Here is a 27,041-nt window from a genome sequence, read left to right on the forward strand (position 1 = left end):
CTACCCCTCTAGAGTATAAGATCCATGAAAGCAGGGACCTTGCTTATTCACTGTCATCTTCCCATGCCTGAGAAAGTGCTTGGCGCACAAACAATTCCCAGTGAATGAACAAATGACTGTTCTTTCCATACTATAACACTGTCTCTTAAAAGCGGTAAATGTGTATGTTTCTGCCAGCAAACATTTATCCTCCTCACAATTATCTGTTCTCTCATTGACTATCCTGTGTTTAATACATTCTGGTGATATGCAGGAGGCTAATATTCTTATTTTACTATAGCTAAGCATATTCAAGCAGTAGGTAAAATATTCTCATATTTACCTTTCATCTTAAAGTGTATATTTTGAAAATTATGCATTCTAAAGTATAGAGTTAAAAACATGAATGGAACCAATCATATTGTTTCTAACGTACTCCTAAGCACATATAATATGTATATTTTTAATATGTGACTTGGAAGATAGCATGTTTTTTAATAATAACACATGAAAAAGAAATTTGGCCAGTTTCCATTGTGAAATGTTTCACCTCTAGGGTAGAAGTTACAATTTAAATCCTCAAGTACACATGCTCACAATGTAAAAACCTGGGAAGATTTCTAATAAGAAAAGTAGACATCATTATATGACCAACCAAGAAATCTCAGTGTGTTTAATTATGATCTGTCTGGTTTAAAGGAGAAAAAAAAAGAGCAAAATGAAATGTCATCTATAGGTCATGTATTTATTTCAGTGCAAAAAGACTGGAACGAAGTGTGACAACCTGTTTAGGTCTTGCGTAAAACAAAATGAAGAACAGAAAGAATGATCACGTTAATTTCAGGCATAGCTGCTTGTTCTAGCCAGAGTTATTTACACACTAGTTTTCTTTGAGTCCTTCTTCACTATTGTGTAAATAGGATGTACTTTTAAAATTTGTTTAGAAATTGGTATAAAAACCATTCACTTTACATATTACATTCCTATTAGAGAGTATAAAAAGTATTTTTTTTTTTTGCAAAAACAAAAGTCGAACAGGGCAATACTAAAAGTCAGTATTTTTAATAGTTTTATGTAGTATGTTATTTCCATAAAAATGAAAATATGCAGATAGTGGCTTCTCTTTTTTTCTTGGCTAATATTCGATTACATATATTTGATATGTTAAAGTTTGAGAGTCATTAGCTAGAATTCATTGCTGAATTCTAAAAACATGGAATAACATATAGTATATTAGGCCAAATTGGAATTCTGGGCATATCTAATAAGTGGATTATTTATAGGAAATAAAATATTTTCCTGCCTTTACCCAGAAATGGAAGAGATCACTAATTTAAACTTAGGGAAGGGTTAATTTGGATAATTGTAGATATCTTTAGTGTTCATATGTTGTGGCTTACTTGAGTAACATGAATATGTGGGTTTAAGTATCAAAATTTAATATCCAAGTATCCATAGAAAATCTGACTGAAAACACAGATAAAGTATATTTTTAAAATTAAGTAGATAATAGAGATATTATGACATTTTATTTTGAGAGATCCACACTTAAAAATTATTCAGAGATGCCATATTACAAAATGTACTGCAGCTTTTTTTGGCATTTTCACTGTTTAAGTAAACAGATTCAATTTTTAAAATATATAATTACACATGACCATCAGAAAAGTAGTCCTGTGTCCTGAATTAAATAAGAGATTTGAGCCACTGTGTACTTTAAGGTATCCTAATGATAATTACAAGAATTTTTTTGCAGTTAACATCAGATTTAATTAATTATAAATTAATTTTGCAACATGAAAAGAAGTTATAAAGTTGCCCAGTGCTGGTAAAAGTTATTTTTTAATTTAAAAAAGCCCCATTCAATGTAATGCCAAAATAAGTGTCCATAGTAATGGAGTTAAACATTGTAAATTTTGCTGATTTGTTTTATCACGCTGATTTGTGACTCAGTATTCAGCCTATGGAGCCTAGAGACTGTGCAATAAGTAAAAATTATGTAATAAACATAAAAATTCTAACCTAATATTACAGAAATAACTTTTGACATTTTATGATTCTGTAAAGAAAAGGCCACAAAATGCATCTTCTGGTTACAAAACAAAAGTCTAATAAAATGTACCTTTGCATGGCTGACTTTGAAGTCCTTCCTTATAAATGGGCAATGCATTTTGCATTTTTTGGTCATTTTCCCCAAGTGCCTTTCAGTTGTAACAATCTGAGTTTAGTTTCCTAAGAAAGAAGCCCCTCTTTCTCATTCGTCACATCTAAGAGGTTAGAGAGTATGTTTAAACAGATATATTTTCTTTTCGTCTAACCTTGTCTGGAAGATATAGGAAAACTAATTTGCCTTATTTACATATGGCACAATCTATCCAGTATTCAAGGGTTTGTCAGAAACAGGAACCTTGTGCATTTCCATGGTAACCGATGGCATGCTGACAGTATCTGGCTTGTTGCAGCTTCGTCTAGGCAGGCCGGCAATTAATCAGCCATCTACATGCACAAAATTCTTTGTGAGTGAATGGCAGCGCGCCTCTGTAGTGCTGTCTGTGCTTTTACAATTTTGTATTCCTGCCGGGCAAAGTACTTTTTTGTCTCTTCTATTCATTTTCCATAGCTCCCCAAAATGTGTTAGAAAAGAGTATGGGGGGTGGGGAGAAGGGTAACACAGGTACCTGTAATTTCAAAATGACCTTATTTCTTCTTAGCATCAAATATGCCAGGGTATGTTTCTTCCTTTTATTCTATGCCTCATAGTGGGTTTGCCTTTTATTTTTTTCTGGGTTTTCTTGGGTTTGTGCTAGATGGTCCCTTAATCTGTGTCTCAAGGTCCTTTATTGTTGGTGCAAGTAGGGCATACCTACCAAAGCAGGTCTGTGCATAAATTATGGCTGGGCCTGTGTCATGCAGTGTTGTCTTCTTAGAGTCCCTTTACACCACTTATCTGGTTCTATCTTCTCAGCTACGTGGAAGGTATATTATTGCCATTTTGCAGACTGAGATACAGAGAAATTAAATGATTCAGCCAGCTTTAAGTTTGGGATGAAGCACTCCAGTGCTCTTACCACTGTGTCAACACAGAGAGGCTGGCAGTCCCCTTTTATGTATGATGATGTTTTAAGGTATAGAAATCACTGTTATTTCACATCAATATTCTGGCATTTTCTTTCTCAAAAAATAGTGCCATTGAATTTATTCAGTTGGGACCTTGTATTGTCTAGGATCTGGACAAGAGCATGAGTAAGTTAACAATTTGGGCCTTAGGTTGTTAGTAGTAAGCTGTGTCTGGATTTTGCCTACAATTCTGACTATGTCACATCTAGGGAAGCCATCTAGCTTCTTTCTCTGTGAAAAAAAAAAAGGGAATTGATTCGATTATCTTCAACAGTTCACCAAGCACAGAAATTCTGTGGTTCTCCTTGTTTTCTAGGACATTACTTTGGGTAGTTAAAAGTAATTTGGATAGGTCAAAATTAAGATCCATAATTCGTTCAGTCTTTTGTCCTTGAAAGATGACAGAATAATTTGCATCGAATTGAATTGAATAAATTTCTTTTTCAAAAAGGAAAAAGAAAGATTTGACATCTGGGTGGCTGACAACTCTCAGAAGGTCAAAGCTCATTGAAATCAGATTTGGACATTTGCATTTCCACAGATACCACATAGCAAAAATCCAGTTGCTTTCAAACTTCAGTTTAAGCAAAATATCTTTTAAAAAACTAGGTATATTGGAACCTAGATATATTAAGTTTCTGAAAAGTTTTGTGCATTGGAAGAAAAGTTTTTTGTCGGGGGAGTTTTAATGTAAAAAGAAAAGTGGCAAGAAAGGTGTTTATTTATAGATGAAAATGCATGTAATTTTTGTTATTCTTTAGAAATCTAAAGTTATTGTATTTATTTATTTTTTAAAAGTCATCTTACTAGTGTAGGGATGTAAATATAAATATATATTTTATATACAACCATCCTTTTCATAAGTTCACTTTTTATTACATTTATTTATTCAAGGAAGATTATTATGTAATTTTTCTTTAAATTTAGAAAGTAAAAGGAGACCTTAATTTCAAAGTAAATCCCATTTGGATAATATAAAAATAAGGATGCTCTTTCATACAAATATTTGCCACTCATTACTTCAACTCTGTTTCATTCATATTATGAATGATCAAGTCTCTAGTACAACTGTTTTCTCCAACTTTGTCTTTTTGTTAAAAAAAAAAAAAAAGTTGAAGTGTGAGCACAAAGCTTGTGTTTTTCTCTAACCAGCGATTGTCCATCCTTTTGTAAGTGCTGACAAGAGCTTCACTTATTCTTCCATACTCAGTTTCTCTTACTTGTTTATGTGCTAACTATAATCCACTACTTAATGTTCTATTTAACATTTTAACCTATTTTAAAATATCCTATTTCCTCCAGGATTCAATTAAATTTGTCAGTAGTATTCCAGAATAGAATGTTGTTTTTCTTACAATTAAGTCCTTTTTTCTTCCAATTTCTTTGGATATCTTGTGTTTATACAAGAAGTGTATCTATTTTTTTAATACAATGTGGCTCATAGTATGTGGTCTCTGTAATTTAGTGCTGCTGATAGAAGAACCAGGCAAAAACTTTCTCTACCTGGAGAGTGTTACCATGAGCTTTTGCATATTCTCCTTCAATTTCTTCTTCTATTTCTCCTTCATATTGTCTTGGGCCTCTTTTATTTAAGAAGGTATTCTATCACACCATTCACTTAGTCATTCAACCAGTATTTATTGAACTCCATTATTTGGACGTTTGGGAATCCACCAACACCACTACTACTAAACAATAATCCAATATATGAAAAATCTTTTCTATAGAAGAAATTATTCTCATTCATATCTAACTTGAATATAACAGATATGAAAATACGTAGCAATTAATTACTTTCAGATGTAACTTTGTATCTACTAAAACTTTTTCATTTTCTAGACTATAAAGTAAGAATAATAGCACTTAGTTTGTAGTTTTGTTAGGATTAAAGTGTGTAATGCACCTTGCAGATTTACATACTCAAAAATGATAGGCTACTGGCACTTAAGTAGTCAATTCATAGCAACAGGAAACAGAATGGTGGTTACTAGCATCTGGGAGGAGGGGGGAATGAGGAGTGACTGCTTAATGGTACAAGGTCTCCTTTGGGGGTGATTAAAAACTGTTAAAATGTACACTTTAAATGGATAGATTTATGGTATTTGAATTATATCTCGATAAAGCTATTTTAAAGCTAACATTAAAGCTTGGAAAATTTTACACAAAATTCCAGATTGACTTCTCTTGAAAAAGCCTATAATCTGACACCACCAGCCACATGGTCTCTCATGGGGTTCTTCATGTTTAAGGAGTACAGAGTTTCAAATTTGCAAGATCAAATGTTCTAGAGATCTGTTTCACAGTAATGTAAATATACTTAGCACTACTGAACTGTACACTTAAAATGATTAAGATGATAAATTTTTTGTTAGGGATTTTTTACTACAGTGAAAATATACATAGAAGTAGTTGTTCAAAAAATGGTAGAAGTGTTTGTTGATAATGTTATGAATACTTTTCTAATTATTATCTGTGTCATTATTCTTACTAGCTTGGAAGTCCTTAGTTTATTGTGATGGTTAAGTAAAGGCAGAAAACTCTGTATTAGTAGAACCTGATAATGATATATATTAGATCAAACCATATACAAGCATGATATTCCATTACTTTTGACCTACAAAAATGGTAATTTTATATTACTTAACCTAGCACTTGTGAAAATATCTTAATGTAACTAGAGTATGGCTTATTGATTTGCTTTTGGATACCTTAAAATTTAATGTAAAGTACACTTTCTTTTAGCTGCTTTATCCCCACTTCAGGGCCAATATATAACATTTGATTTCTGGCTGTTCCATTTACTGGTTGTGTGATCTTCAGCCTCAGTTGTCTTATCTGTAAAAAGAAGAAGATAAATAGAATTGTGGTCAAGCTTTACTTGATTGATGGATTTACTGTTGTGAACAGTTTGCACAATCCTTTTTCCTATACATTGTTGATGTGGGGAGGGGAAAGGGGTAGAAAGAGGAGAACAGTAACCAAAAATATATCCATCTTTCCTCAGAATATTTCTCCCATTTTTATTCCATTCCCTCTACCTATCTCCCTGGCCCCAGAGTCACACTCATCCTACATGTGCGGCAGAATTCACCTTCCTCCCACCTGACTCTTTGTCATACTCCCAGGGTCCAAGCAGGAGGGTGATTAGAAGGGGCAGTGCAGGGGGTTCCCATGACCTCGGTATAGATTCCAGCCTCAACAGTCACTAATTTGTAATCTTGGCCAGCCATTGCCCTTGTGAAGAGTATGGAGAAGATCAGGGGTTTCTCAAACCTCCAGGTTTTAACCAGTCTAAGATGAAATGGGGAAAATAAAGACAATATTTATGTAGCTTTAACATTTTAATCTGTTTTATATTTGTAGCTATATCTATATTGCTATAAAGTTATACCAGTCCTTCCTTAAGAAAGGCTGTTCTTTATACTAAGATTATGTTTTTCTACCTTTTTTTGTTTTTGCTTTTCAAATGTCTTCTCATTTATGAAATCACGGGCAAATGGATGATGGGTTTTATGTAACAACATCACATGGCAAAATTAAAACCTGGCAACCCTCCATCTTCCCCCATAAAAGTTGTACTGCCTTGTAAAAGCTGAAAGTCGGAACCTTATGGATTCATAAATTCTAAGGATTTTCCTCAATTTAACATTCTATTATTTGAGAATTCATTTAAACTGTAGATCCTTAAGTGATTTCTCAGCCTGAGGATCAGAGAGGTTTCATGGTCTCAATGAAATCAGCATTTTTTACAGGTTTTTTTCCCCAAACATCTTTGCTTCACCAATATAGAGAAGCATAGTAAACTTTTAAGAAAGATAAATTTTCCTTTTGCAAGTTGGGTTCTTTGCATATCATAGTTAAGTATGAGAAATATGTCGGGTTAGAGAGGGGAATACATTACCTAGAGTAATATAAACAGAAAAAAATGCATAATCACTTATTGCATTTTTATTTTTCTCCACACAATGCATAATAGCTGGGGTTTTTTCTTTCATGACGGTTATCACTGGAATTATGCCTTTACTAGTTGTATGGTTATGGGGTTAGTGTCTCTCCTCCTTGCAAGATTTTAAGCTTCATGAGGACAATGATGATATTTCACTCACCATAGTGTGTCTGGCATCTAGTTCATGTTCTGCAAATATGAATACAGTGACATGTGCCATAAGAGAAGGGAGGACCTAAAGATCTACAGCAAAATCAAGGAAAACCTTTCAGAAGAAATGGCAGGTGAGGTATCCTTAAATGGTGGCCAGCATTTCAGCAAACAGATATGAAAGATTACATGGTATAAACTACACTTATAGAACAGAGTACATTTAATAGTGTTCTAATCCTTTAAAAGTTGGTAATCCCTGTATATAAGATAACTTCTAAATAATCTTTTTAAAATTATGATTAATTAGATCTGTGTACCCTAAAGCCAGTCTAAAAAGAAGGGGGTTCTCTTCATATGAAACGTAGCACATAGGAAGGACTGGGAAGTATTTTCAACTAAAGGATGTAAAGAGTTAAACATTATTCCAAGAGTGTTAGCTTGAGAGACCAACAGCCACAACCTCATTGTGATCAGAAAAAAAAAAAAAAAAACAAAAAACCCAGGAAGAGAAGGGCTTGAGTGAGAGATAAGAAGCTCTGTTTCCATCTACCTGCAAGGTAATTGATGAGGTAGGAAACTTAGAGACAAATCGTAGGCATGAGGCAGTGTGCTGTGTGAAATAAGCTTTGATTTTAAGTGAATTTGTGTTTTACCCTCAGCTCTACCACTTACTAGCTGGTGACTTAGGGCAAATTAGTTAAACTTACTAAACCTCAGTTTTTTCTTTAGTAAAATGAAGAAAATAAAACTCCATAGAATTTTTGTGGTAGATAAAATTATGTAAAAGGGACTAGCACAAAATCTAAACCAGTAGATATTAATGAAACACTCATTTCCCTCCACCTTTTTATTGTCTACTTGGTCTACTTTAGGTCTTGAGCTTTGCTCCTTTGCAGGAAGATACTTATTCCTTGGCATCACATAGGCTCTTTGTATATCCCCAAATCTGGAAGCAAATATTTAAATACAAAAGCATCTGGTCATGGTGGCTCATGCCTGTAATCCCAGCACTTTGGAGGCCGAGGTGGGCGAATCACTTGAGGTCAGGAGTTTGAAACCAGCCTGGCCAACACGGTGAAACCCTCTCTCTACTAAAAATACAGAAGTTAGCTGGGTGTGGTGGTGCACACCTGTAATCCAAGCTACTCAGGAGGCTGAGGCAGGAGAATCACTTGAACCCAGGAGGCAGAGGTTGCAGTGAGCCAAAATGGCACCACTGAACTCCAGCATGGGTGATGGAGTGACACTCCATTTCAAAACCAAGGAAAGAGAAGGAAGGAAGGAAGGAAAGAAAGAAAGAAAGAAAGAGAAAGGAAAGAAGGGAGGGAGGGAAGAAAGGAAGGAAGGAAAGGAAAGGAAGGAAGGAAGGAAGGGAAAGAGGAAGGAAGGCAGGCAAGCAACCCAGTGAGTCTAATATTAGCCCTAAGTTAGTTTAATCTGCAGAATTGAACCTAGAAAATCAAAGCTTGGAATCTTCACTTTTGTAAAATGCCCAAAGCAATTTACCCATCTACTCTGCCTTCTCTGTTCTTTCTTCAACTTGAAAGAGAATTAAACGTCAGATTTACAGCTCAGATTCAGGTTACTTTATGTCAAATTCTCTATCTACGTAGACAAATTCAGCCAGGTCCTGCTATGCTGGAGCAGCTTTCACTGTGGGAGAAGGTGGTGGAAGTATTATGGAAGTTACTACTTATCACTGGGTGCTGAGAAGCAGCATGCTCCGCCATTCTCATTACCAAACTTGTAGTCAGAAGAACTCTGCCTGAGCCCCTGGTCTGCTGCTTCCTTGCTTAGTGATCCAGAACAAGACCTATTAACTTTCTCAGTCTCCAAAAGAAAAATCTTGCCCCTTGAATAGTGCTGACCTAAAGTTAATACTCAATAAGCATTCATGAAATGAATAAATGTTACAGAAAGTGACATCAGTAATTATGTTTTATGTATTTGTGCTGTCGTCCCTTAAAACTGTGGATATAAGTCCACAGTCTATATCAAGTCAAACTTAGTTAAGTTAGCCCGCACCATTTAGCCAGGAATGTATGTGTTCCTGTTACAAAATGAAAGTAACTGGCCTAGAAGCCTGACACATCAGTTGTCATCTTTAATGTCCCTTCATCATACAATTCCTCGATGGCTTCATATATCACCTGTCAGGTAATCTTCCAGAGAAGCTTGACTTTAACAATTTGTTCTGTGGTTCAAGTGATGAATGAGATGGGTTAGATCATTTAATTCACTATATGGCACCCAAATGTTAAAGCTGGAGGAAAAGAATGTCTGACAAATTGTTTGTTGTCATTAAGGTTTATTTCTCATATGCCTTTGATGGTTCCCCTCACCTCATTATTGTGCAACACACAAAGCTAACTATTATAAGGAAGACAATACTTAATGGATGCTAGACAAATGATAGTTGGAGCTGTCTGGTGCACTACCTGATAAGTGAGAGCTAAATTATAATGTCATTAGATGGAATGCCTCAAGTTATTATAAAGTTGTGCTTCCCACAATGTCCTTGCTTTATCCTCAGCATGGTTCTTCCTGGCATCCGTTTTCACTCAGCAGCTGCCTTGTTTCCAGAACAGCTGAGACCGAGTGTTGAATCCTCTGTTATGCCAATTTTAAAATGTCCAACCAATACTGAGAATGTGTGTTTTGAGTATTAATGTCATCCAAACGTAAACTTTAAGAAAATAAAAACGACATATTTTACAAATGCAGCCTTTAAAAATTTGTAACAATACAGTTAAAAACTTTGTATAATTCACAGGAAGACTGGGTATATAGAACCATAAATCCCCATTTACACTATCTTTTTCTCCAGGCACAAATTCCCTTCTTAGATTGTTCGTATGACAATTTCCTACCCAGTCCTTACAACATATTGACACTCAGTTAATAATTCAAGATGAATGAATGAATTTATGAATGAGAGGAAGTACATTCAAATATACAGATACTAAAAGCATGTTAGTGTAAAATATTTTGCGGACAAGTTGATTGTAAAGAAAATTAATTTCACTTCATCCACAAGGAAGTTAGGATTTCTTGGCATTTTGTGTTTGCAACAAACAAATAATCCTGATTATTATTTAAAATAGCTCCATGAGTTCACTTAGTGTTTGTCAGATTTTAACAATACCTGACAAACAGAGCTCTGTATTTATTCGTGCATATGAAGAGCAAGCTTCATTATTTTTTGGTATTAGGTAGATCAACCAGCAGACTCACTCATTCAGTGACCATAAATGTTGTATAATGCATTAATGACTCCTTAAGTAGAGCTCACAAAAGTACCACCCCAGTTTCTTGTACTAAGTAGCATATTTCAAATATAATTTTTCTGTTTCACTGGTTGTGAATACTACTAAATCAGATATATCTGGGTTTAAATCCTGGCTCTACCAATTACAAACTTCTTCAACTCTATGCCTCATTTCTTCATCTTTAAAATGAGAATAAAAATCATACCATCAAAGAGTTGTTATGAAAATTGTTTGCCTGTAAAGAATTTAGAGCAGTGTCTGGCACTTAGTAGGTATTCAGTAAATGTTAGCTAATGTTGTAGAGTTGTAAATAATTTTAGTCTTGTTAATTTTCCAAAGTGATAAAGCAGGAAGGGTTGAAGGCCCCTAGTTCACCTTAGGTCCTGCCTGGCCCTTAAGCCAATGTAATCCAAAAGAAATGTGAGAGCCACATGTGTAACTTAAAATATTTCAGTAGTGGCATTAAAAAAGGTAAAAAGAAACAGATACAATTAATTTTGATAATATACTTTCTTTAACCCTGTATATCCAAGAATAGTATCATTTTAACATGTACCCAACATAAACAATTTAATAAGGTATTATACTTTTTTTTTCTTACTAAGGCTTCAAAATATGGCATATATTCTATACTTTTAGCACATCTCAATTTGGGAGCTGAGTTTTGATTAGGAAGAGTTGGTTTCGATTACATAAAATTTACAGTTGAACAAATGAACACACATCCAAGTTATTTCAAAGATATTTAGAAGTTTTTACATTAAATCTAGTTCTTAAATTTAAATTTAAATTAATAAACTCAGTTTCTCTGTCCCACTAGTCGTATTTCAAGTTCACCATAGTTCCATATGGCTAGCACCACCCAAATTAGACAGCACAATCCTCAGCAATCTCAAGTTGAACGTACCCAAGACCCTGCCACTCCACCTATCATAAAGCTGACCTGTATTTTAAGCTCCAGTGTTAGGATACAGGGGGTTTGAGCAGGATGGTACGAAGAGAAGAGGCTGAGTCTACATGACATCGTAAATCTGCTATAAAAGTGAAGACACAATGGTGAAATTGGTGGTAAGGGATTAAGGAAGCCAAAACATATTCATAGAAATAGAAGCTTCAGCCATGCATGGCCCTACAGAATGCTTGGTCCCCTCTGTGCCTTTTTCTGCACTACTCACTCCTGATGGTTTCTTTTTTTCCTTTTTTTTTTTTTTTTTTTTGAGACGGAGTCTCGCTGTGACACCCAGGCTGGAGTGCAGTGGCGCGATCTCGGCTCACTGCAAGCTCCACCTCCCAGGTTCATGCCATTCTCCTGCCTCAGCCTCCCGAGTAGCTGGGACTACAGGTGCCCACCACCTCACCCAACTAATTTTTTGTATTTTGAGTAAAGACAGGGTTTCACCGTGTTAGCCAGGATGGTCTCAACACTCCTGATGGTTTCTAATGGGCCTATTGACCTGTAATTAGAATTCTCAGGAAGATATCACAAACCACATTAGCACTGTTTTTAATTTATGATCAATAAATACAAATCTTCAGGCTTGAGAGTGAGTGTTCCTTAGAACCAAAGTTGACTGAATCAGAGGGTTTGTTTGTTGGTCTACTTTTACTGAGTACATTCCACTAAAAAATTTAACTTTACAATATAAATCTTTAAAAAATAGGTTTAACCACCAAGCTTATTTATTCCTTCAACAACTATTTGGTAAGTACCTACTTTGTTGCAGGCTCTCCATTAACTAATCAAGACACAATGGTGAACTGTAATAGGCAAATCTTTTTCCTCATATAGCAGTGTCTGGTGGGGCTGTAGACTAGTAAATACACAACTGCATTTCAAGGTGACATGTCTTGGCAATATGGGGACTATTCAGGCACAGAGAAAAGATGCCTACGCCTGAGATGAGGCACTGAGGGAGGAAGTCAGAAAGACTTCCAGGAGAAAGTACTGTCTAAATGGATAGAGAAAGAGAAGCAAAGACTTATTCAGGGAATAAACTTTCTTTTTACAAAAAAGGACTAGAATGTCAATGTCTGGGAGAATGGCAAAGAGAAGAATGTGCAAGAAAAATTCAATGTGGCTGAATGGCTGAACTATTAGGATCAGGGTTAGTCAGAGAGATTAGGCTGGGGAAGTGAGCAGAAGTGCAATTATCCAGAGCCTCATGAGCACATTGGAGAACCAGTGAACAGCTGAAAAAAGCATGATCAGATTTACACCTAAGAACCATCATAGTGGCCGTCATGTGGATGATGGAGTAAATAGGACAAGAGGCAGAGAAGCTTGGTAAAAGACAGTGACGCTGTAATCTAGGTAAGAGATGAGAGTGGTCTGAACCAAAACTTTAGCAGTAGGGATGGAAGGAAGCATATGACTGGAGGGAGATTTAGAACATAGCGTTTATAAGATTTGGCAATAGACTGAGGGGTAGGGGGGTGGGCAGCAGAGCCCAAGTTTCTGGCTTGGTAGTGTTCCCATTCATTTGATCAGGGAAGAGAGGAGATTGAATAGTTTGGGGAGAACAGTTCAGATTTAGGCATGTTGTATTGAGAGATGTTTCGGATAAACTAGTATCAATTTCCACTTGGCAGGTGTGTTAGACCGTTGTGCATTGCTATAAAGGAATACCTGATACTGGGTAATTTATGAAGGAAAGAGTTTTCATTGGTTCCTGGTTCTGCAGGCTATGTAAGCATGGCTCCAGCATCTGCTTCTGGTGAGGGTCTCAGGAAGTGTACAATCATGGTGAAAGGCAAAAGGAGAGCAGGAAATGTCACATGGCAAGAGAGTGAGGGGGGAAGTGCCACACTCTTTGAACAACCAGATTTTGCATGAACTCAGAGTGACAACTCATTCATTACCAAGGGGATGACACAAAGCCATTCATTAGGATGTGTTCCTATGATTCAATACCTCCACTGGGCCCCACCTCCAATATTAGAGGTCACATTTCAACATGAGATTTGGAGGGGGCAGACACATTCAAACCATGCAGCAGGTATATATCTACAAGTCTGAAGCTCAGGTAAAAAAAAAAAAATCAGACTCAGATGGAATTCTTGGAATTGTCAGCCTGTAGAAAGTAACTGAAACAGTGATAATGTGTGAGGACACCAGGGGGAGAGTATAAAGAGAAAGAGATCAAAGGCCAGGAGAAACCCCTAGGGAATGCCAACCTATATGGGACAGACAAAGGAAGAAAAGTCTGCAAAGGAGATGGGTAGCCAAGGAGATAAGTGGACAATCAGAAACAGAGTGTCAAGAAAGTCAAAGGACAAAAGTATTCCAAGCAGGAAGGAGTGATTAATAGCTTCAGAAACAAGATTGTTAGTGACCTTGGTAAGGCTGATTTCAGTGATTGGGTCAAAAACCAGAATGTAGTGGGTTGATGAGAAAGTAGGAGATGAAAAAAATTGAATTTCTTGTCTTCTTGTCTAAATTTCTCATGTAAACTTTCAATCAAAAATCAGTGTAGGAAGGGAGAATATTGTTTTTTATGCAGATGTTGACAGCAACTCTTAGTATCACACTTCTGACCTCAGCCAAGTGTTCTTGGCCCTCCATGTCCATTGGTTCTGCATTCATTAATTCAACCAGCCAGACTGAAAATATCTTAAATTATATATATAATAGAACAATAAAAAATACAAAATTTAAAAAATACAGTAGAACAACCATTTATGTAGCATATACATTGTATTAGGTATTATAAATAATTTAGAGATTATTTAAAGTATACAGCAGGATATGCATAGACTCTATGCAAATACTATGCCATTGTATACAACAGACATGATTACCCATGGATTTTGGTATCTGATGGGGGTCCTGGAACAAACCCCCCATAAATACCAAGGGACAACTGCATTCCAGTTTAGAGCAGTCATTAAAGTCTAATGTAGGATACCAAGGCTTTGTTTAGTCATTCTGTTATCAGTGCTGGAAGTGAAGAGATGAGAAGACTGGTAGTAAATCTAGATTCTTGGAAACCCCAAAATAGGAATGGAGAGTAAAATTCTTCAGTATTCCTGTATTTCCCTACTGGAGTAGAACAAAAAACCAAACGCCGCATGTTCTCACTCATAGATGGGATTTGAACAAAGAGAACACTTGGACACAGGAAGGGGAACATCACACACTGGTGCCTGTCATGGGGTGGGGGGAGGGGGGAAGGATAGCATTAAGAGATATACCTAATGTAAATGATGAGTTAATGGGTGCAGCACACCAACATGGCACATGTATACATATGTAACAAACCTGCACTTTGTACACATGTACCCTAGAACTTATTTTTTATATATGTATATATAAAAAGAAATTCTCTCATAGGGAAATCCCTAGTACTTTCCCCCTTTCTTTCTTTCTTTTTTCTTTTTTTTTTTTTAGGTGAAGTTCCTGTTCTTGTTGCCCAGGCTGGAGTACAATGGCGTGATCTCGGCTCACCGCAACCTCCAACTCCCGGGTTCAAGTGATTCTCCTGCCTCAACCTCCCGAGTAGCTGGGATTACATGCATGTGCCACCATGCCTGGCTAATTTTGTATTTTTAGTAGAGATGGGGTTTCTCCATGTTGGTCAGGCTGGTCTCGAACTCCCGACCTCAGGTGATCCCCCTGTCTCGGCCACCCAAAATGCTGGTCCCCCTTTCTTAGGATTCCGCCTTTTTGCCGTAGGCATTCTCCTTTTATTTTTCCTTTGTAAAATTCTTTGTTAAAATGTAAGGTCTTTGGAAGTTCTTAGCATCTCAATTAAAAGTTAAGTTTCATTAGAGCAAATAAGAGATGGAATAGAGACCAGAGGAGGAAAGGGCAAGGGCAGAGGCAAATGGCTACAAAATACGACTTTCTTTTACTGAACAATTTTAGTGTCAGTTGCCTACCAGCCTCACTGATATACCAGTTATACCTATTGAAAGTCACATGAGAGCCACTTTTGTCACATACTCAGTTACCCCAATTGCCATCCTCTGGTAAGCATAAGGAAAAAGGATCAATCTGATGAATGGACACATTGCAAGGGGGCATTTCTAAGAAGTACTGTTTTAAGAAGGGCAGTTGTAGAAAAAACTTGGGGGTTCACTTCTAATTTTTTTGAAACTAGAATTCAGCTAGAAGATTGCATAATGCATGGATATATGAATAGGTGGATGGATGGATGGATGTTGAATAGGTGGGTGAGAAGAAGAAATAATGGAAAGAAGGAAGAAAAAAAGGAAGGAAAGGAAGAAGGGAGGAAGGAAGGAAGGAAGGTAGGTGAGCAGGGCTCAGAAGAGGCCCTGTGGCCGTTATTATTGTCGTTGATGATGTTTTAACATTTGAACTTATTACATGTCATTCACATTTATGGTGGGAAAAGCACAGGTCTAGGAATCAGATGACTATTACCTCCTGTCTTGTGTTCTTAGAAAATTCACTTCCATTTTCTGAGCCTCATTATTTCATCTGTCAAGTGGCATTATGCTACGCACATTACAGGGATATTATAAGCATAATACATCTTTTATGTAAGGATCATATATGTAAATTATGATGCACTATACATACATTAGTTATTGTTCTGCATCTGAGGACAATTTATCTTCCTAGAAGGAGGATTGCTCAGATATAACCTATTGTGAACAAGTGTGAGAACTTTTAATACACTAATAGCCTTAGACCTCAAATCCTGGACAGCTTATTAGTGCTTATTAGTGCCCATGTAGTAAGTCCTCACTAACTCCTTTGAGCATTTTGTATGCTATAATACTCTTTTTTGGTACTGTTTTTAGTTATTTCTTCACTTTCCTCAAAAATGCCCACTTTTTCTCTTGCAAGTGCTTTCTCCATGCTTAGCTCTTCCATTTTATAAAGTAAATAATCTTATCCACTCCCACCCACTGACATACTTTTAAATCACTGCTAGTACTTGAGCATAGTTTTGTGCTTCTACTTACTCTCGGGAACACTATGACAAACCTACTCTAGTGCTAATTAGGACCAACTTGAGCATACGTAAGCAGCCCTTTAACTGTTTTCTTTGAAACGGTTCCAGTTAGTCCTTTTAAATGAACTTCAGAAAAGAACTCAAATTAATTTGCTTCTCAATATCCTATGGTTCAGACATTGGATTTTTTTCTCCCTAGCGACTTCTAGTTAGCAATCAAAGAGCTGCTTTTCTACATTAAGATTTTAACTCAACTTCCTGGGAGTGGAAAGACTCAATCATTTCTTCGAAATCTATAACGGTTTTTTGTCTTTTACATTTTTAGCTTTCCCGAAATGCTTTCCCTGCTCATTGAAGCTACCTCCTGTTCCGTTTAAGTTCTCCCTTGATGACGACATTTCTTATGAGAAGCCTTACCAAAAAGTCTAAGACAGGTGGACTTCTGTGGGGATTAATTTGTTCATAACAATTATGATTGGCTACATAATTTGTGGGTTACTGGGCAAAACGCAAATGCAGGTATCTTTGTTTATTAAAAAATTACTAAGAGTTTCAAGATGGCAACAACAAAACAGCAAATATGGGACCTATGCAGCTGCACAGATTACACACCCATGAAGTTAGCCCTACGTATCATTGTGTGTTGATACAAACTTTGCCATCATGGACTTCACATTTTTAAATACACATATGCCTTTGATAATTTCTGCAATAGGCTGCTACTAGATATGCAAACTCAATCTACTTGGCAACTTTTCATCACTCAGTTATTTCACTGTTATGCGAATTTTCTGACACCTTTATTTTTGTCGATGCTTACCTTAGCTTCGGGTTATGAGATTAATTGGAATGTTTAAGAGAAGTTGAATTCTTATACAGTCATATTTTAGTAATTGCATTAAACCATAAAATGTATTTATTATAGTTTCATTGGTTAACACAAGTACATCTATAATGTTGAGAATTTTTACAGTCCAAAAACACTAGAGCAGCGTAAGCATGAGAGAGTATGCAGTCTGGTAAAACCCCAGAAGCATTTCTTGCATGTTTGAGGGCAACCTACAGTATCTCAGTTGATTGTAAAGTATATTTAATGCTAAATTTGATGGTATCATTACAGTGCCTTAGATTCTTACATGCATATTTTCAGACCTTCTCCTCCTCCACCTGGGCTTGCCACCACTTAGCCCAGCAGGATGCTGAGTTTCTAGGCTTATGTGCTAAGCTAGGGGACAGCAAGGGGTGTTGATTTTGCTGTATGTGGCCAATTATCTTGACCTTTATGATGGATGAAGCCAAGTCTCCCTCCCGTTTATATCTCTTTCTCGGGATTGTAGCCCATTGCGGTCATGTCAGTTTGTGGTCTTGTCTTTCACTCCCCAGCAATGCACATCTTGAGATACTGTGATTAGCATCCCTAATTCCTAAAAATTGACTTACCTTGTTATAACTAGAGAGCTGTCGCCTAAAATACTTCCACCTACTGTTCGAAAGGGTATTATTTTAGTGCCCTGGGGATAGGAAAAGTTTTCAACCCACCAGTGCAGGGATTAGATTTATTTTAAAGTATTTGAAGTGTGTTAGATAAGTTAGCTAAGAATGATCCAAGTTCAGTTGCTTCCCAAGAGCCTTTAAAGATGTGCTCCAAGTCCTTATCTGATAACAATCTGTAAAAATGCTTACATTTTGTATGTGTTTGAGCATCAAGATCTACCTCTTTCATATGTAAGGGAAAATTAAGACACTTTCTGCGTCAACCAAATACAGGGGATGATTTCATTTGGATAAATAGCTTTCTCTTCAAATAGGATTTCTGACTAAATTATCTGGATTTAATCATATGTCTATTGAATGGCATGTGCACCTTTCCTTGTTTTTCATATCCCTGTACACTAAGCAAATAAAGGCATTTCTCTTTTTATTAATTGAACGTTCACAATTGCCTGTAAAACTTTTAGAGAAATACCTAATTTTGAGTTTCACTTAAAGGTAGGTTAAAGTTTTATCTCTAAAAGACTAAAAGGGTATCATCTCCTCCAATGACTTCTATTCATCAACTTCTTGGCGGGTTTAACCAGCCAGACTGGTTTATATGTTTAGACACAGTCCGAGTCACACAGTTAGTATAAATAGGGTTTTTTCACATTAAATTACTGTTTTACTTCTGATTAAAGTAACTGGACTTTTCAGTATTAATTTGGAAATGGTGTATTTTCTGTTTTATGAAAATGTGCAATGATGTCACATGTTCAGGATATGTGACAAAACATGTGTTCTCATTTTCCTTCATGCTTCTTCACCTGGACAGGAAAGGGTAACGTGATGTCCCCTTGATAGCAACAACATTGGTTAGAACTGGTATCAGACAGCTTCCATCTTCTTTTATGACTGTGACTGCCCTTGCTAAGTCCCATTTTTCAAAGGGGGAAACTTAGACATAGAAAAAACAAAACTATATTGTTAAGTCAAACAGCCTAGTCAAATAGCTGTTCCACTTCTATGAGTTTCTAAAATGTTCTCCTATTCATTCTATTGGTGGTTGCTCACAATTGTACCTACATCTCTTCACCATTTCATGTGAAATAGAGCTCTTAGGTGATACAGTTGAGAAGTCAGGTGTCATGAGTTTAGCATGTCAAGGAGTAGTTACTAGTCTTCCTTTACAGACAAGTGATTGGTACATGTTGGTTAGAGAAAAGTGATTTTTCTAGAGTTTATCACTCCAGAAAAAGCCAGGCACTTAGAGAAGCAGTTATTGTGATTGCATTACTCAAGGTTTGCTTGAGGAAGAGAGCTCTTAATTAGACTCTGAACAGTTAACAGAGAATGCAACAGTGAAGCCAAAGGCATTGGTAGGTCAGCCTCAGAACTACTGATTTTTTAGACCAGATAAGTCTTTGTTGTGAGGGGCTGGTCTGTGTATCGTGGAATGTTCAACACCATCTCTGGCTTTACCCAATAGATTCCAGTACTCTACCTGATCCTGGTTGTAACAACTAAAAATCTCCAGACATTACCAGGTATGAAAAATCACCCTCACTTGAGAACCACTGGTATAGGTCTTTTTAGTATTAAAAGCACTTTGACGTTTTCAACAAATGTGTTAGGGATTTTTTAAATCTCTGTTTTACAAAACAGAAGCTTAAGCTCAGAAAAGTAAAATGACCTGCCTAAAGTCTCACAAGTAGTGATTGGAACCAGAATTCAAACTTATGCAGGTCTTCTAAAGCCATATCAGGTGCTCTTTTCATTACACCACTAAAGAAACAGATACTGTATCACTGACCCAAACTACTTCTTCTTCTCTCCCTGTTTCTTCTGCTGTTGTTTGGGTTTCCTGGGCTTTATATACATACTACTGAGCCAAAATAATTCTCATCATCCCAAAGGTCACTTAATCTTCAGCATTTTAGTAAGACATCAATTTCTCATTTGATCTTTCATCCCAAAAGCTCCACCATTTGATACGTTGACAGAACAAATCCAGTACATTGACAGCTTCAGAATTAAAAAAAAAAACCTTAGATTTTGTTAAGGTGAAGAAATCACTGTAGTAAGGTTATAGATCTAAACTTCTTTTTAACTTAAACTTTCTTAACACATCAAATCCACATTAACAATTGACACACAAAAGTTGATTGAGTAAAAAATGGGTTCACCTTTTTTATGTCAAAGTTTTGGGGCAGTCAAGAAAAGAAACTTTTGAAAAGTATCCTCAAATGCAAATAAATAAATAAATGCCTTTAAGAACTAAATTCAAACAGATCTGTGTTGGCTCATTTACGTATATACCATGATCACTAAATACCAAGGCCTGTGTTATAGTACCAAAAGTAAAATGAAGCGTCCCTGTTTAGTTTGCCATGAGATAAAATATGGTTTGGTCTAAATAAGTAAGTTGGCAGTGGTTTCTAAGGATTATTTAGGCTCCAAAGATCATTTGATTCCAACGATAGAACCTATATTTAGGCCCGCAGTAGCAGCAAACCAATCTCATTGTGACTTAGAGTTATAATCTACTCAGCAAATATTTCAGTAAAGACACTGAGGAGACTTTTCTAATTTCCATTTGAGATCTTTCTGTTTTAAAAAGAACAGTATGATCCTGCAAATCATACTAAAGACACAGAAAAGTCTCTGCTTTTAGATGCTAGTGGCATTTTACAAGGCTTAAAGAGTAATACAAGTTTGGCAGTTCCTTAAAAAGCTAAACATAGAATTACCATATAACCCAGCAATTCCACTCCTAGGTACTTACCCGAAATAACTGAAAACAGGGACTTATACAGGTACTTGTATGCAGAAGTTGATAGCAGCAATATTCACAATAGTCAAAAGGTGTACAATCCAAGTATCCATCAAGAGATGAATGAATAAATAAAATGTGGTATATACATGTAATGGAATATTATTCAGCCATAAACAGGAATAACGTTTTGATACATGCTAGAACATGAATGAATCTTTAAAATGTTATGCTAAATTAAACACAAAAGGACAAATATTATATGAGTACAGGGATGTGAAATATTGAAAATAGGCAAATTCATCGAGGTGGAAGGTAAATTAGAAGTTACCAGGGACTAGGGAGAGGAGAAAATGAAAACTCATTGTTTAATGGGTACAGAGTTACTGTTCTGAGTGATGAAAAAGTTTTGGAAATAGATAATGGTGATGGTTACACAATACATCATGAATGTAATTAATGCCACTGAGCTGTACACTTAAAAATGGTGACTATAATAAGTTAGGTGATAAATATATTAATTAGCTTGATTGAATATTTCTACAAAGTATATATAAATCAAAACATCACACTGTACCCATAAATATACACAATTATTATTTGTAAATTAAAAATAAATTAAAAATGGTGAATATGGCAAATTTTATATTATGTATATTTACCAGAAAAAAATAACTAGGGGAAATATTTTAATTTTATGATGGGTAAATGGCTAAAATTCCTAATATATAAACCAATTTCAAAGTCATAAGGAAAAGCTCAATATCCCAATAAATTTCAGACAAAGAAAATAAATAGGCAATTTACAGACAAAGTATAGTTAAAAAAATACATGAAAATATGATAATATATATGATTATCCTTGCCCATAATAAAGTAAATATAAATAAAAACAATATATTACCTCTTTTTCCCTAAGCAAAAATGTGGGTAACAGGTACTGTGGGGAAGCCCAGGAGTTGTCCATCTTTTTATAAAATAGTGTGCAAATGTTGATAATATCTATCCAATTTCTTATTAATATTTTTATCCTTTCACCCTGTAATCCAACTGTTAGGAATAAACCAGTGGTCATCAGATACATGTGTAAAAAGGCTATGTTCCAGGATGTTCATCATAAAACATAGATGTCACACAATAGGAAAGAAGTTATGTTAGCCATGGGGCATCTATAATGTAGAATGAGTACGGTGTCACCATTACAAATTATATTAAGGAGAATGTTAAATGGCAAAATATTTCGTGGTCTTTACCTATATTTTTTACCTTGACACATTTAGAAAATATTTATGCCATTAAATATTCTTTCAACATCATTTTTAATGGAACATGGTTTTCATCATTTGGGTGTATTATATTATACTAAACTAGTCAACTTATTATCAGACATTGTGGTTGTTTTCAGCTCCTGCTATTATGAAAAGGTTGTCATAAATATCCCCATACCTCTGTACATTCTTAGGATAAGGACTTTCCTTAAGATAAATTCCTAAGAGTAAAATTACTATGTTAAAAGTATGAAATGTTAAGGCTTCTAATTCATATTGCAAAATTGCTCTCAAGAAAGATACTATCAACTTATGTTCTCACCAGAAGTACAGAGGAATACTCATTTCCCAGTTCCCTCATCATCACTACTATCATTTTTAAATCGATATTGATGGATGAAAATCGTATCTTGTTATTGTTTGAATATGTATTCTGCTGATTACTACTGAAGACAAACTCCTTTCATGTAATTATTGATCACTTATAATTATTCTTTAGAAATTTCCTATTCTTGCCCTTGGTTCATTTTTCCTTTTGCCATGTTAATTTTTTTCTTATTGATTTATAAGAGCTCTTCTTATATTAAAAATATTACATGAATGCTCATTTGTTATACTTTGTATCTTCTACAAAATCTAGTAAAGAGATAGGCAAGTGGTGATATTTCTTTACAGGAGAGCTTTATACATTACCTGTGATTAAATCAATAATATGTATTTCTTCATTTAAAATATTGTGCAAATTACATTATTTCTCTTTACTGAATTTTGCTTGAAGCACTGAATGTGACAATTTTAGTATTTCAGAGGATAAAAACAGCCCATGTCTGACTGAAGAAATTTAAAGAAATTAGTGCCCCTTAACAACAAAAAAGGTGGGGTTATAGAGAGTGACAATAAACTTTAAAAATTCTAAAAGGCAGAATCACTAAGAGAACTTTGATTTAACAGAAAAAAGTGTGATTTAGAAAAGAGCACTTTGGAAGGTATGAATGGTCTAAGCACTGAGTTGTGTTCCTCTAGGTAATTATAGAGGATTATAATTTTTTTTTAACAAGAGCAACTCAAGGGGAGCAGAGATTGGGTCTTTTAATTTTGTGCCACCGGTGCTAAATACAACTAAGCTCAGTGGGAAAGGAAGAAGACAGTGGGCCTCTGGCCCAGGCATCATACTCACCCAGGGCCTCCAATGGGCCAACACATTGAATCACAGAGATATTCCGAGAGGTCAGAGAGAAGACATAGTGTTCCAGTACCATGCCATGCTACCTGGACGGCCCTGCAAATTGAAAATTGTGTAACTATATTTTTATATAGATAGTCATATAGCATTGTATTGTGGGTATATGTTTATAGCACTAGTGTGTTAGGTGTAATCATTTTAAATATAAAACAATTTTGATAACTGTTTTAAAGCTTTTTTAACAAATGAGGAGCCTCAAAATATGAAAGCGACTGGGCTTTGTCTGACCTTTGAGAGGCATTTATCATGGATTAACAAATTGGAAATGCTGAAAATCCCCTTATAGGGTTTGTTGATTTGCAGATTATTTACTGGGAAATGTAATTGAGCAATGCTGCGACTGGCCTGCTACTTGTGATTATGGGGGCCTCCCAGGGGATCATATTAATACCAAAATTACTTAGCTTTTTATTAATCAATTATGGGCTTCTTTATTTAGGGGATGCAGAGAGTTTGCAGCAGTAGAAAATCCACTAGGGTTTTAAAATTTCTTATTAAATCTTCTAAGGGATTTTTCCAAAATGTGGTTAATAACAGAGTTCTATGACATGATAAGCTAAGGAAAAGCAAAGTATACCATTTGTAATTCTAAAAGAAAATTATGGGTAACTTAACTCCAAAAGCAATGATAATTAGTAGCAAGAGGTGTGAGATAGAGTGAATTAAATACTTTGGGCATTTTGTGATTATTTTGGAGAAATCGTTACCTTCTTTAATCATTTAGATTGTGTGTGCTGGGAATGCACTGGTGATTAGGGGTTTGATGGAGGTCTAATTCGACTCTGGATGTCAACAGGATCACAACACTAGATAGTAAATATTGCCTGTTAACTGATGATACCTGTGTAACTTAAAATGTCTTACAAGTTGCGTCTTGGACCTCATCAATATATTTATGCTAATAAACTCATTTGTGGGAGGGAACATCATGAATTTCTCTTTGGTAGTTTATTTAATTTTCTCTGTTTGATTTTTTTTTTCAGTTCTCTAATTCTTTCCAGTCCAGATGGACTAAGATATAAACATTGAAACTGGCGTTTCTGTTTACCTGTTTGCATGCTTTAGAAAGGCTAGCCTTTTTGGTTGATTAATATTAATGTAACAGGAAAATAGTTGCTTGGTCCAGTGGTTAATACAACTTTCCTGAGTTAACAGTATCACTGCACACTGATTAGATCATCCAAGATACATAGAGGGAAGAACCTGGTACTGGGGAAAAGGGAGGGAGTCATTTCGTGTCATCAATATGCTTTGAGCCTAGTATGTGCCTGATGTATTAGGGCACCAGATGCCCTGGGTGTGTCATCTTACCTGTTACATGGCCAGTCCAAACAGTTGCTAAACTCAGCTCTCAGTGTTCACTGGGAAGCTGCAAGTTCAAAGTTGGGTTTGAAATTATTTAAATTAAGGGAAAATCATGTGAATGACCAAAAAAAATTCTCATATGAATTTCCAAAACCTAAAATTAAATTAAAATATGTTAAGTCTTATGAATGATGTAACTACCTTAAAGTAAGTTAGCATTTTAAAAGCTGTTTGCTATTTATAGCACAGATACTATCATTTGCAGTAGAAAAGTGGCTTGTTCTTTAGTGCCTAGAAAATCGACCAAAGCATTAGAGAAATGCAAATCAAAACCGTAATGAGACACCATCTCCTGCCAGTTAGAATGGCGATTATTAAAAAGTCAAGAAACAACTGATGCTGGAGAGGATGTAGAGAAATACGAATGCCTTTACACTGTTGGTGGGAGTGTAAATTAGTTCAACCGTTGTGGAAGACAGTGTGGCTATTCTTCAGGGATCTAGAACTAGAAATACCATTTGACCTGGCAATCCCATTACTGTGTATATACCCAAAGGATTATAAATCATTTTACTATAAACATACATGCACACGTAAGCTTATTGCAGCACTATTTGCAATAGCAAAGACTTGGGACCAACCCAACTGCCCGTCAATGACAGACTGGATAAAGAAAATGTGGCACATATACACCATGGAATACTATGCAGCCATAAAAAAGAATAAGTTCATGTCCTTTGCAGGGACATGGATGAAGCTGGGAGCCATCATTCTCAGCAAACTAACACAGGAACAGAAAACCAAATACCACATGTTCTCACTCATAAGTGGGAGTTGAACAATGAGAACACATGGACACAGGGAGGGGAACATCACACACCAGGGCCTGTCGGGGGATGGGGGTCAAGGGGAGGGAGAGCATTAGGACAAATACCTAATGCACGTGGGGCTTAAAACCTAGATGACAGGTTGATAGGTGCAGCAAACCACCGTGGCACACGTATACCTATGTTAGAAACCTGCACGTTCTGCACATGTATCCCAGAACGTAAAGTAAAAAAAGAAAAAAAGAAAAGAAAGAAAGAGAGAGAGAGACAAAGAAAAAGAAAGAAGAAAGAAAGAAAAAAGGAAGAAAGAAGGAGAAAGAGAAAGAAAGAAAGAAAAGAAAGAAAGAAAGAAAGAGATAGGAAGGAAGGAAGGTAGGAAGTCAATCGACCAAAGTGGAAAGATGTGATTACACATGTAGTGGGGAAAATATAAACCATGGGTTTCTTAGAAATTTTAGGAAATAGAGACTAGAAGTGGAGTGACTGCACATATTTATCTATTCTAGTGGTCAAAAACTAAATGCACTTAAGGCAACAATATCAATGTATACATATACGTAAAACAGACAGGAATTGACCCATCACTTGGAAGACTCAGCCTCACCCACCTCACCCTAATCCAGGTCCTGAATAACAGGTTCCCAGTCCCATAACCTCTGACAACCATTTCTGTCCCCCATCTCTGACAAATGAGGCTTGGGTTGGGTTGGAGGGTAGTCCCAGAATCCTGAGCTGGACTGGGGACTTACTGCCTACAGCCGTACTATGTTGCCCACCAGGGGAAATACTAGAAACGGGGTCCTCAGAAAATGATAGGCGAGAACCAGAGTAAACAGCCCAGATGGGGTCATTTTCCAAATGGAGCTAAAGGTAGAAAGGCAGCCAAGGTATAAAGTTAAAGAGACAAAGGCTGCTGCTGAATGAGGAGGAGGGGAGATGAGCCTGCAATATTCCTGAGTCATCTGTGGACATCTGCAGTCTTTTCTTATCCATTTTCCACAGCTGCTGTGAGAGCTCCATCAGCTTTGAAGTTATGGCCAGAGACAAACCATTTATGTGTTTTTGGCACTTCTAATCATCTGACAAGACACACAGCCAAACCCATGTACTTTTCCCCATTGTAGTCAGCCTTATGCTACCTTTAATTCAGTCTTGAGGCAAGTGAGCTCAAGATACTTCCATAAGTGGATGACCCAGAGTGTGAGATCCCCAGTGAGGAGGACACTTGCTACTGGGTTGAAAATCACCTCTTAGAAGAGCCTCCATGTCCGCCCCCCAAAAAGGCTGAGTGACCTACCCAGAGAAACTGGTAGAGCTGTGAGTCAAGGCCATGATGGCTATTAAGGGACAGTTTGAAAGCTAGACAAACAGCTTTCGAATAGCAAACAGCTTTCAAAATGCTGACTTAAGAAAATTACATCCTTCGTAAGACTTAAGGTTCAACAAGATTAGCAGTCCCCTGAACAACAAAAAAACAATTTCTTCTATGCATTTTCAAAACCCACCTGATTCCAAAGCTGAGGCTTTTTCTATTGAGCATGAAGATCAGGTAAAAACAGGATCAGGGAAGTCCCATTCAGAAGAGTTTCTGCACACATGTCGTTAGCTCCACCACCACAATCACCACCAACTTCGCAGGGGCACATTTCCCTAGGATACTTTGTCCAATGAGCAAATCAATCTGAAAACAAAAGCCCCTTGTGGAAATGTTCATTACTAAGAAGTTTTCTGCTCTTTACGATGAAAACTGAGAAAGTTGACGCTCCA

At 36.2% G+C, this 27,041-nt stretch overlaps 1 long non-coding RNA gene across 1 annotated transcript; it reads right to left on the reverse strand.

The window, feature by feature from the left end:
• Positions 1-4,839: 4,839 nt before the first annotated feature.
• LOC134809507 (uncharacterized) lies at positions 4,840-27,041 on the reverse strand. The gene is made up of 3 exons (XR_010155396.1): positions 26,780-27,041; positions 23,077-23,178; positions 4,840-5,931 (listed from the first exon to the last, which is right to left on the reverse strand). It is a non-coding gene; the product is annotated as an uncharacterized LOC134809507 (long non-coding RNA).

Source organism: Pan troglodytes, chromosome 2 (genome assembly GCF_028858775.2).
Source record: "Pan troglodytes isolate AG18354 chromosome 2, NHGRI_mPanTro3-v2.0_pri, whole genome shotgun sequence".
Taxonomy (NCBI): domain Eukaryota; kingdom Metazoa; phylum Chordata; class Mammalia; order Primates; family Hominidae; genus Pan; species Pan troglodytes.